Source organism: Chamaea fasciata, unplaced genomic scaffold (assembly GCF_029207755.1).
Source record: "Chamaea fasciata isolate MVZ Bird 193981 ecotype frontalis unplaced genomic scaffold, bChaFas1.0.hap1 SCAF_1, whole genome shotgun sequence".
Taxonomy (NCBI): domain Eukaryota; kingdom Metazoa; phylum Chordata; class Aves; order Passeriformes; family Sylviidae; genus Chamaea; species Chamaea fasciata.
This window is the reverse complement of record NW_027094086.1, coordinates 54,502,515-54,516,128: the sequence shown is the minus strand read 5'-3', so window position 1 is coordinate 54,516,128 and position 13,614 is coordinate 54,502,515.

Here is a 13,614-nt window from a genome sequence, read left to right as displayed (position 1 = left end):
TTTTGCCTCAGCTGTAGTGCCTGTTAGGCCATTCCATATGTTTATTATGTGCTAAGTGAAAAAAGTGTTGCTAACATCTGTTAGAAGTTAGCTTCTCTCTCATTTCAATTTATGTCTCCTGAAATTCATACTAGGTGGGAAATAGTCCTTCAGGCTGACATTTTGCACTCTCACTAGTTTTCAGCCTTCTTCAGGAAAGACCCACTAACCTTCATTCTGTCTCACATCACATCTTCTGAGCTACATCTTTTTTCTAATACACTTGCTACTATTGCGCTAAAACAAAGATTTTGTCAACACAAGCATTATGAAAATAAATTTCAGGTAAATGCTATTGGCTTGATGATCTGCTGATGCAAATCAATATGTTTTAACTGAAATTAATGGAGCATGATGTTTGACATTAGATGAGACTTGGGCTGAAAAAATAAGATACTACAAATCAATAGAAGTTTGAAAAATCAGAGTTTGAAAGAATGCATAATCTCAAAAAGTTTAAGAATAAAAAAAACATACAGGAATCTGTGATACAGTATTAATTAGATCTGCAAGAAAAAATAAAAATTAAAATTAACTGAACTCAGCCTGCTTTCTGCTGGAAAACGCAGACAGAGAGAAAGGATTCCAAGAGGTTCCCAAAATGTGTGGAAGAAAACATCCTAGCACAACTGGTGAATGAGCCTACCAGGAGAGGTGCCTTGGTAGACCTGTTTTCTGTGAATAAAAAAGGGTGAGTGGGTGATGAGGGGACCAGTGGCTTTCTTGGGCACAGTGACCAGAAAATGTTCATGTTTTCTATACTGAGAGAAGTAGGACAAGCACCATCAGAAGCTTCACCTTGGACTTACAGCAGGCAGACTTCACCTTGTTTAGGACATTGATTGACAGAGTCCCTTGGGAGTCAGTCCTCAAAGGTGAAGGAGTTCAGGAAGGCTGAATGTGTTTTAAAAAGGAATTGTTAAATATTCAGAAGCAGGCTCTCCCCACATGTAAAGAGACAAGTTGTCAGAGAAAAAGGCTGGCCTGGCTAAGCAGAGAACTTCAGTTGGAACTTAGGGAAGAAAAGAGAAACTGTTGACTCTGGAAGGAGGGTCAGGTAACTTGGAAGGACTATGAGGATGTCACAAGCCCACGTAGGGAGAAGATTAGAAAGGCCAAATCCCAACTAAAAGTTGATTTAGCCACTAAAGTTGAAGATAAAATAAAAAGTTTCTGTAAATACACTGGCAGCAAAAGCAGGGTCAAGAACTGTTTCCATGATTTGTTGAATGCAGAAGGTAGTGGTAGTGGCAGGGGATGGGGGAAAGGCAGAAGTGGTGAATGCCTTCTTTGCCTCAGTCTTCAATATCAAACCCATTTATCCTCAGGATACCAAGCTCCCTGAGCTGGAGGTTTCACCAGCTTGATTTTGGTGATCTTAAAACTCTCTTCTGCCCTTGATGTTTCTATGATTTTATCTGGAACAGAGGAAACAGTTTGACATCTGCCTTGATTTGCTCTGTCTGAAATCCAGAGCTGCATGATTCAGTGATGCTGTTTGTTCCTGGCAAATGTTCAAATGATGTTTTCCCCTAGCACCCTCAGAAGTTATTGGTGTAGTAAGCAGCAGACAGGACTTTCACTGCAAGTCCCAGAGTCCTTTTTTCTGAAACTAACAGAATGGCACTATTGAGAAAATTTCTTCTTGATCTGAATCTGAGTCCTGTTTTCTTTCTGTGCCAGAATTCCTTTAAAAAAAAGGATTAAAATTTGTGTAGTAATACCAAAATTACTTCCACAAGTGCTCTCAGTGTTCTGAAGACCATCTTGCCCCTGCACAGCATGCTGCACAATAAATTCTTTTCCTGTAGAAGGTCTGTGCTTTGGAAAGGAAAGAATTCCCAGCTCACCACTACATCTTTGCAATGAAAAGCAGGTTTGCACTGATTTTTCCAGACCTTAGTGGCCATGGAGTAGTGGAAAAGAGTGAAACCTGGTGATGAAAACAGGAAATATTTTTCCACCAAGTCTCCCAAGATGTTGTCTATACAGAGATGGAGGAAGTTAAGTAGCAGGAAGAAGAGCAAACACCTTTTATTTTTCTGCCATGTACTTGGATGTGTGCTCTCACACATACAAATCTATGTGTGTGTGCATGTCCATGCATTTGTATTTGTGCATAACATGCAAGCTGCAGTGATATCCCATTGGTCCTACAAGACTGTATGAATCTGGGGGGCTTTCCTGGAAAACAAACCTGCTTATCTTCTTGCTGATGGAGATATGCTTGTCTCAGCATGCAGTTCTGCATGTATATTCTCTAAACTCAGCTCATTTTTTGTTAGCTTCTGCTGTGTAATACTGATCTATCCTGGCCTAAAATGCTCACTTTTCCTTTTCTTAGATCCCTTTCATTAAATTCTAGGATTCCTAAATAGCAGGAATATGGTCATGTTCCAGCAAAGAGCTATCTCTGTGCCTTCTTGAACCTAATTGGCATAGTGAACTCACAAGTAAAACCATTTATGTTTTATGTTTAATTTCTCACTTCAGTAAAGTCAGTCTCAGACTTTAAGTCCTGTAATTTATTCTTCTCACATGTCATCAGATGAAGCTAAGCATTTGAACTTAAGTTTTTTGTCCCTCTGCTATTCATAATTGTTTGTGTTCATTCCATTAAGAACTCTTACATCTTATCACTTTTACTTACCATAATAAATCTGAGGAACTGTGAAAGAGGTTTGGGTTAACCTATTTTATTTTACAATTCATCATTCACATACCACTGTCCAAAAGTATACTTTGGATTAAATTCTTTATTGCTTGGCAGTTGTAACAGGTTGAGAGATTTCTCTAATAATCACTTTGTTAGTTGATAATAACATATTTTGCCACCACTGCTTAAACTCTTTTGATGGGCATCTGTGACATGAGTGGGAGTTTCCCCTCCTGCTCTGTTGCTGATGATGTTGATAGTTTTAAAGTATCAGGACCCAGACTGTTCCTGGAGGGACACATTGGAAGACTGAAGGGTAATAGACAAGTTGCAGTAAGAGAAATTATGACTAGACATAAAGAAAAATTATTTCTGAAGAAGATGATAAAACATTGGATTATTGTAGAGACTGTGGAGTTGGCAATGTAAAAAGTGGGTGTTCAAGTCTAGTGCCTATTTTTTAACTAAAACCCTTATAAACCTAAAGAATAACATATAGTTGAAAAATAATTTATTTTATGCATCTTCAAGTGTAAACACTACCTGGAAAATTTGCCATATTTCACCGCCTCAGAAAAGATACGATTTGGACTGTGAGTTTTCTGCATGGGCTTTCTGTTAAGTGGACAAAAACACATACGTATCATTACATAGAATAGTTAAAATGTAGAATAATTGAGGCTGGAAAAAGTCTTTGTAGGTTACCTAGTTCAGTCTCCTCAGAAAGGTCAACTAGACCAGGTTGCTCAGCAGCGTGTCCAATTTGGGTTTGAACATCACAAGGATGGAGACTCAGCAGCCTCTCTGGGCAACATGCTCCAGTGTTTGACAACTCTCACAGGAAGGAGTTCAACAGGAATTTTCATGTATTTATGTTTGTGTTTACTGTCTCTTGTGCTTTCACTGGGCCCTGTTGAAATGTATCCTTCACTCCCCCCTCCCTCCCACCAAGAATTTAAACACACTGATGAGATTATTCCTCCCCTGAGCTCTCTTTTTCACCAGGCTGCACAGTTCCGCCTCTCTCACCCTCATCTCATATGTCAGACTCTCCAGCCACTCAACTATTTTCATGACCCTACAATTTCATTTATGTGCAGGGGAAAAATAGCAGTTAATAACAAAAGACTTTAAAAGAAAATGCCTTTATTATATTAATATTTTCCATCTAAAAACTAGAGAGTAGTTTATAAAAGATTAAAAGATTTTATAATAGTTTATAAAAAATTAAAAGATTTAATAGAATATTTTTTAAAAAAAAACTTAAGAAAAAAGTAATTCTATAATTGTAATTTACTTTAATTAAAATATAGTTACATAAGATAATTTTCTACTCAGATGATTTTCTAGTAGGCCTAATAAAACTATCAGCTTTCTATTTTTCTCTTCAGTGAATATTATCCAATCACACAGACTTACCGTTATGTATAAATATATATACATATAATATGATTAATTAAGCATGTTGTTTATCAAACTATCATTGAAGATGAAAGATTTACTAATGAAAATGTTTCCTGTAATTGCAGGGGTATTTGACCAATTGTCTTTTCCCTATTTACATTGAAGTTCTAGAATTCTGCCAGTTAAGAGAATCCATTTTGGGGGTTTTTTTTCAATGGTATAGCACAATATGATATACATTCCACATTTTTAGCTGCCTGCTATCAATAAAAAGCAGTGATTCTTGTCTTCAGGTGGTAAAAATTTTATTTTTTAAAGTTGCCATGTTAGCTGAAATACCCCCAGAGATGTAAAAGCTATCTCTGAGATGTGCAGACCTGTTGTAATTCAAGCACACACAGACTCCAGTAAGAGTCAGGACAATTCTTACTTTAATTATAGCAAGACACACTGACATTTCTTCTTTTTTGGGGTTTTTTTTTTTTCCTACTTCAGTCATGAGATTGCACAATTTGAAGTTCTCTTTGAAAAAGATTTTTTTAAAATGTTGAGCAACACCACATTAACTGGTTCTGACATGAATATGTAAGTTCTATGAAACATATTTTTAATCACTCTATGCCCTATGTGGCCATCCACATCCTGTGCATGTTCTCTAATTACGTATTTAACTTTTTGAGAATGCATTGCATTATTATATGGAATAATACCGTGGTATTTTTTTGCAGCTATTACTGTCAAAGGAAGAGCACAATACTGTCAAGTTTAAGTAACTGTCTAGACTTCCAAAATTCAACTTGTTCCACGTTAGAACAAATTTACTCTTTGGGCTCATTTCTAACCCTTCACCTATTTTCTTGATGCTCAGTCTGCCATTCAAACATTATTTATCTAAGACAGGTAGTTCCACATTTACTAAAGTAAAACCATTTTCCCATAAATATTATTTTCAAGTAAGAGAGAGGAAGAATTTAGGAATTCATTCACTCCAAAACTCATTCTGCAAAATCTTTCTATTTAGTATTGTAGCCCTGTGGATCTTGTGTTATGATGTAGAAAGGCAAAAGAACAAAAGAGAAGAAGGTTTAGATAGAATGAGACTGTTGCACAGACCAGGTCAGCAGACAAATCTTCCCCAGAGATATTTTGAATGCCTTCCTTCATTTTCCTAAATACATCCCAGAAACAGGTGACACGGGTTGGGGTGCCACAGATGCAGTCTCTGCTTTATTCTGCATTAGACAAGTATTATAGGGGACACTCAGCTGTGGTGTGAGGGACATCTAATAGGTTCCTAGTTTAGGAAGCAATATGATGAATCTTACTGAGGCAGATTTTCCCATTTGTTTATTTTTGGGGTTTTTTGTTTCTTGGTGGTTTTTTTGGTTATTTTTGGGGGGTTTGGGTTTTTTTGGGGGGGGTGGGGGATTGGTTTTGTTTTTGGTTTTGTTTTTGGTTTTTTGGGGTTTTTTTTTGTTTGGTTTGGTTTGGTTTGGTTTGGTTTGGTTTGGTTTGGTTTTTTCGTTGTTGTTGTTGTGTTTTTTATTGTTTTGTTTTGTTTTGTTTTGTTTTGTTTTAATTTTGTTTCCCTAGACGAAAAGAATGGGTTAACTCTATAGTCCACCTGCAGGAAAATTAAAACAGAGCTCTTCCCCTTTGGTGATCAGCTGAAATGAAGGATTTCCTACTGTTTGTTGCATGAATGAATAACAAAGTCATAATTTACATCATCTTTATTAACAGAAGGACTATGTCTATGTTTTTGTCTTATCTTCCAGAAAGGTTTTATTCCTCAAAGAATATCACGAGGTAAAATCAGAAATAAAATTCCCTAGTTGCACAGCAAAAATAAAAAAGATATTTATATCAAGAACACATTTTACTAACGTGTTATAAGGCGAATATTTTTATATTGCAACCGTATGAAGAAAAGTTAATAAAAAACAGCAGCACTTTGTGATAGTTATGTAAGAGATAAAGTGGCTAGAAGAGTTGTGGTCTTGGTCTAATAAATATCCCAAATAATTTCATTAATTACAAAAACCCTTTTTTTCAATTTTAATTAATTCTACTTGACTGTCTAGTTTTTTAATTTGTATTTATTCTAGAAACATGAGGTAGAAAAGACCCTGACCTGCTTCTTTAAAAGGTCTTATCTAGATCACCCAGTAGGTTTGGTGCAGTAGGCATAAATTCATTTTACATATACAAATCAGTAAGAATGTGGGCTTGGAGAAGGAAAACTTGGTAGCAAGTCCTGGCCTCAAATAATCCCAACCTCTGTGGTTTCTGAACAATGTCTGAGTAAAGATAGCAGGGACACAGCTCTGAGTGGAACTACAGAGCTTAAAAAGGAATACAGAACATTACTAGATAAGATTTAATCAAGGTACCACTATGAGTCACTGGTGAAAAAGTGAAAGGAAGAAGACAGGGAGAAGACAATTTTATTTCTGGTGTTATCTGGTTTTGACACATTTGGTGTTTTTAACAGTTTTCTGCTAGTAAGAGACAGTTAACCATAACACAGTGTTATCTAAGGGAAAAATAATTAATGAACAAAAGAGCATGGAGAAATTGAGATATCTTTTAAAAAAATAAAGCTGATGATAACAATATTTCTATGCTAGCCTGGCATTCTAGAATCTGTTTCTTTTTTTGTCCTATTGCTTTTACACAACTAACAAGAGAACAAAGTTTAGGGCAGGGGGGTTGTTGTTGTTGGTTTGTTTTACTTCTTTTCCTTTCATTTTCAAAGGGGATTAGGCTGGACCGAACAATGTGGCTCTGCATGAACCACGATCTGAGAACTTCTGGAGTAAAGCATGTATCTGTAATGCAGGACTAAACTATTTGAATTGGAAATTATTTCCTACGGTCCTTTGTTTGCAAGGTTAATCACTTTTGAAGCTTTTTAAAGATAGTTTCCAAATCTTATTTAATTCTTTTCTTTGATTTACAAAATGGATGGTATTTTTTGCCATGTCTACAACTTGTTGTAATGCTTTCTGTACAAAGAGTTCCATTGTAAATGACCATGTCAAAATTAACCTCTAATACAATGAACTTCTTTTCCTGTCTGCAATTGTACAGACCATCCACCCTCTCCATAAAAATCCTGTTTATGTTTGTGCAGCATCTCTGTGGCAACTACAAGAAGAGCTTCTTGGAAAGTACCTCAGCAGTTTAACATTATTTTCTTACTGTCTATTTAATGAAGAGCTCCAGTCTTGCAGAAGTAGATAGAAGAAAAAGCAGTCAACAAATGACTCGTCTATCATCCCGAGATAGCCTATACCTGTATTTCAGGGATGGGGCTTGAGGAGAAAACCAAATAAATAACTACAAGGAAAGCTAAAACCAGCAAATAATTTTCATCAAGAGTGCAGGAACTGCAGATCTCCTTATTACTGTGTTTCAGCCATTATCTTTAATGACTACAACATACACTTAGAAATAAGGCTAATAACAGCAATTTCTTGGGTTCTATTCAGAAGAACATGTAAATCTGTGTAATGCAAAATATTTCAATGGATTTCCTTTTTTAAGTACATTCACTTCTGGACAAAATTGTATATAACTTAACGTTTCCAGTGCCCTGCTAGAGGAATCACTTATTTTCACTCTTCTTCTCCATGTGAAAAGTCATTACTTTTGCAGAGAACAGTTGGCATTTTCACAGCAGTGACTATTTTTCGCTTGAGGAGAGTGGAAAAAAACCACTATATATTTTCTTTGTGTGGAAAGTATAAAAAATATGAAGCAGATCCAGTGGTTTCATTTTTCATAGAACCTGCAATAATGTGATTTTCACTGGTCTTCTCAAAAATTGCTTTGGCCAAACTTAGCGTAAAATAGCTGTAAGACATTTCTAGTTTTTATTTCTGCACTGTAGTAAAAACAGTTAAACAATCTTTTCAAAAGGTCTTTTTTTTAAATCATAATCTTGTTTTAAAAAATATGTTTTTAATAACATGTTTATCACATATGTTTGTATTTAAAATATTTAAACAATCAAATCAGAAACATCCAAAAAGTACATTGCTATCAAAATTTGGTCACACATACAAGCATTCCAAGAAAATAAATACAGCTCCCTCAGTTTAAACCAAAGTGATGCCTGTAAGTATCAGCTTTGTTCAATTAAAATTATATCAAGGTTCTCTACCTTGCAACATCAATGTTAGTAGGAACTATGACTTCAGAAATTCAAGATTAGACCCCAAGCACTTTCTGGGCTCACTGTCATTTTGTGAGTGCCAGTAAGTTGCAATTGTCCTTGCAATGTATGTTTCTATTATTAAAAAACTAATATTAAACCTTAGCAACTGATCTTCAGTGATTCACTTTCCTAGTGAAAGAGGTAATAGGTTGAATAGAGTTAAAACAGTCTTCTTTCTAAATATTGAAATTGAAAACAGAATTAATATAAATATTCTATATTCTTCTCTCTCAAGAATTTATTCTACATGATACTGTTTTGCCATCACATTTTATACTATACCTTACTTGAGTCTACTGAACTCAGTTATCCTATCATGTAAAAAAAAAAAAAAAAAACCAAAAACAAAAACAAAAAAAAAAAAAAAAAAAACCTGGCCTAAATTTATCTCCTCCCAAAACTCTTCGAGAAACTGGGGGGGGGGGGGGGGGGGGGGGGGGGGGGGCATGGTTTGAGATTTTATTCTTTTACCGTATAAAAATGAACCATAGTTAGGACAAAATGTCACAACAAGTACCTAGTAGTAACCACTCATCACCATTTCATCAGAGGGGTTTGTGTCTCACATTCGCAGCCATTTAGTTGCAGTACTAATTTAGGTGTAACTTAACAGGTCAAAAGCTGGGTTCATGCCACAGCAGCAGTTGCTCTTCTAGTTCATGTAAGATAGATAACTGGAGGGCTACCACTGACTTTTCTGTGCTCCGATAATACCGAACTGGAGAAGCTGCTCACTCTCTTGAAGTCAAAGAGACCTTACAGAGAGACCTCGATAAATCAGAGGCCTGGGCAATCACCAGCAGAGTGAAGTTTAACTAAGATGAGTGCCAGATTCTGCACCTGGGATGGGGCAACCCTGGATGTATAGGCAGACTGGGAAATGGGATGCTGCAAAGCAGTGCCACAGAAAGGGACCTGGGTGTCCTGGTTGATGGCAGGTTAAACACAAGCCAGCCGTGCCCTGGCAGCCAGGAGGGCCAGGCCTGTTCTGGGGGGACACCAGGCCCAGCATCACCAGCCGGACGAGGGAGGGGATTGTCCTGCTCTGCTCTGAGCTGGGGCGGCCTCACCCCCAGTGCTGAGGGCAGTTCTGAGTGCCACAATGCAATAAAGGTATAAAGCTATTAGAGAGCAACCAAAGGAGAGCTATGAATATCGTGGAGGGCTTTGAGGGGAAGTCGCACAAAGAGTGGCTGAGGTCACTTAGGCTTTTCAGTCTGGAGGAGACTGAGGGGAGATCTCACTGCAGTTACAGCTTCCTTGTGGGAGGAAGAGGAGGGGCAGGCATTGATCTCTGCTCTGTGCTGACCAGTGACAGGACCTCAGGGAATGACCTGAAGCTGTGCCAGGGGAGGTTTTGTTGGATATTAGGAAAAGATTCTTCACCCAGCGAGTGATTGGGCACTGGAACAGGCTCCTCAGGGAAGCACCAAGCTTGACAGAGTTCAAGTGTTAGTATAGTGTTCTCAGGCACATGGTGAGACTCTTGGGGTGTCCCATTCAGGACCAGGAGTTTGACTGTGATGATCTTAGTGGGTCACTTCCAACTCAGGATATTGTATGATTCTGTGCTTCTCTATTCCAGGATATGCACAATCAGAAGATGACTGGATCAAATTAATTGCTACTACAACGTAGCCAATCTGATCCCATGTGCATAAAAAATAAATTGCTACACTACTGACTGAAGGTTGAAAATGGAGAGGAGTTGGATTAAGCCACCTTATCTACTGGTCCTGCAATATATGAGTCAAGTGAAGGAAATGTGTGCCACAGAACAGTGAAAGCTGAGAGATTCAGGTATGTACCGAAGCTAGATAACATTACTGTTAGAACAAACTGAGATTTTCACCTTTTCCACCAAGACACCTTAGAAATTACAGTTTTTACAGGCAGTAATGTAATTGAGAGTGTCACTTAGTCTTACCCATTGTTGTGTGTATATATTATGATATGCTCTTAACTGAACAATGGACCAGTTATCCTGTAGGACACCATCACCTTCAGTGCACAAGAGAAAAATACATCACAAGCAAGAGAGTGGTATGTGCAACTCTCTATCCAGGACTTCCTTCTTTACATCTTTGAATTTTCAAATCCTTCACAACTTTAAATTTTCTTTTTTTGGTTAAAGAAATACTAAAAATCTGAATAGTTACTGATCTCATTCTTAGATTTAACAAACATGTCTTTTTAAAGTACTTAGAATGATAAGATACAGAAAAATAACAATGCTCTCCTTGATCAGTCTAGTCCAGTATTTCAAATACTGTTACTAATGAGTAGCATTTATCTGATAGTCTATGTAATTGTTTCTATTTCATACATCAGTAAAACTCTGCTCAGCTGAAAAACGTCATAACTTGAAAATGCAGTTCAAGAATATGTGTGTATTCTTATTTTCTTTTGTAAAATCTAACACAATTGCTTTTCATTACCGACAAAAAATATTTTCTGTGAAAGTTGAAAACAAGCTAGCAAATTGAAACCTGTTTGTCTCATTTTCTTTGGTAGCCATGAATTTGATATAACTAGCAAAACTTTCAAAGCCTTTTATAACATTTATATGGAGGATCTTTTCTCTCTATCTTTTGGTGTTTTGACTTTTTAAATGCAGGGGATGTTGCGTGGCCTTCAATGTATGATTATTTGTCTTAGCATGCAGTCTTCTGAGTGTGATGAACCCATGTGATGTCTTTAGGATATTATGATTTTCATCAAAGCCTTGATTGAAAACCTTGTGGTTTTCTGAAGTGTATGGTTAGTTACAGTTGTCCAGTTTTTTCATGGAAATGTGTTGAAACTCTAGATATATGTACTGCTTAACTCATATGCTCATGCTTCTTATTGCCCTACAATATATCATTGGTAGAATAACTGCATCTTCTTAATCCTGCTCATTTTAGGCAATTTATTTCACTGAAATGAATATCATCCTTTTATGTTGGGTTGTGTAATAAACAGACTTTTTGGACATCTTTTTCTGAAAGAATATAGTGAGCAGTAAAAGCATTTTGTCTCTATTTGGTATGCAGGAGCATGAAAAGATACAAAACAAAGCCACGGATATGATTAATCCTCACTCCTCATCTCCCTCATTCTCTAACAAACAGCAAGAAGCATCCTTTATACTTCTGGTGCTTAGGCTACTCTGTCAGAAATCTTATGTCATACATTTGGTGACACAAGAAATGGATAAAAGTGGGGTAATTTTTCTGCCCTTATTCACCTAACCATGCACTGGTCTTAAAGCTTCCATGGAGAAGATGTAAAGTAACCAAATTATTCAATGAAACCCAGAATATTTTCACAATACAAAATGTTTTCTGCTCTAAGTGTAAAATCTAAACTGAAACCACTTGCAACCACTTCTAGAGAGAAAAAGCCAATTTATGATTAAGCAAAGGCTTAATTTTTATTTCTGCTCATATTTAATTTTGCTAGTATAACTAAATTTCCAAAGAGAATTTCAATTTTTTTCTTCAAAGCCAGAATCACTGAACTACAAAATCTGAAAAGGTTTCAAAATTTTTAACTTTTATCCTTCCTTACCGAAAAAAAAAGGAAAAAGAATAATTCTTTTTTGCTAACTGCTTCTCCGAAGTTTTCATTTCAAAATATTATTTCTTTTTTGTAGATAAAAAAGCATTGTTAAGAAATCCCTAACCAGTTCTACCTTAGATTTGCACATCTTTCCACCTGTGATAATGGAAAAATAATAATATGTAGCAGGTATTAGATATAATCTAGTGATTCTGGCTAAAATGAAGAGAAACATGTTACATTTGAAAAAATATAGTGGTGGCAATCCAAGTTTTGTTGGGAATTTCTCTGTAGACGGATTGCATGCTAGTGTCCTGTGGAATAACACAAATTTAGGAGCAATGATTAGCCATAGCAACTTCTATTATTTAAATCTTTCTTACAGCCTTAAGGGAGGGTCCTTATTGTTGATGGTGGGTATTCAGCTGAGTAAGGACTCATTAATCTGAGCAAAACCTGGACAAGTTCACAAGACACTACAAAGCAACACAAAAATTTCAAAGCAAGCCTCAAACAAAAGATATTTCACCCATTTCCTATACCTCATGCTTCACTAAAAATAGTATATTAAAGCTCTCTCAGGTAATTCCAGTTAGACTGGGATTGGTCTACTATTCAGAGCCATCAGTAATAGGAATGGCAAGGGAAAAATCCGGGAAATTGATAGCCATAATAATGAGATAGGCACTGTCGGTATTGAAGTACCCTGAGGAGGAGACTCACAAGTCAATGGACTGGAAAATATTCCCATATTTAGCCTACCTAATTTTCTTCTTCCTTTAAACTAACCATGTATAAATATAGTAGCTGTTAAGAATAATTTTACTAAATCTACCCTAAATAGTCATCATCGATTTGCATTATAGTATGGATCAATAAGGGAAAGGAAAAATAGAAAGCAAGGATAATAAAAAAAACCCCAACCCTTCAGGCATTCTTTCATAAAATTGTGCCAAAACACCCACTGTCAGCAAGCTCTTTGTATTTCAAATGCCACCTATATTATAAGGTAATTTCAGCTATAGATTGAGTTTATTGCTAGGCTCAAGAATTTTCAAAAACACTTCTGGTGTTGACTTATGCAATACCAGAGTCAAATGAAAAGGTGCCCTGGTATACAGAAATTACTTGTGAGTATATATAAAAATTAAGAATTCAGTTTTATAGAAAAAACCCACCCAAACATTAAAATATATACATTGTTTGGAAATTCATTCAAAATAGCAAAGAGAGAAACAGAAATTTCATGCATATGAAACAGTGTCAGAAAATGTGAGTTCCAGATTTTATACTCATAAGACTGGGTAACTAAGAATAAGAAATATATATGAAGTATACACCTTGCTACAAATATGATGTTTGTATATATATACAAAATATAGATATATATTTGTATACACACACCAGAATAACTGATAACTCTTCTATAGTTAGAAGCTGGTGTATACTTCATTAGCTCTGCCAAGTGCAAGTAATTCAGTATAAAAATATTGCCTGTTCATTTTTGTCCTTGTCCTGAAATTGCTATTTTCCACAGATAAGGGATATAAAAATTAAATGGATGTTTTAGGGAAATGGCTGTTAAGACTTATAAAAGATCCTACCTGTTTTGGGAGAAGTCTTAATTGACAAGAAAAATACATGTATTCTAAAAGGTTTTCATTTAACTAACTGTGCAGGGAGGTTTTGCATAGTAAAGAGAAGCACCTGTTAATGTCACTGCTCTTTTCTGCACCCCAAACACGCAGAC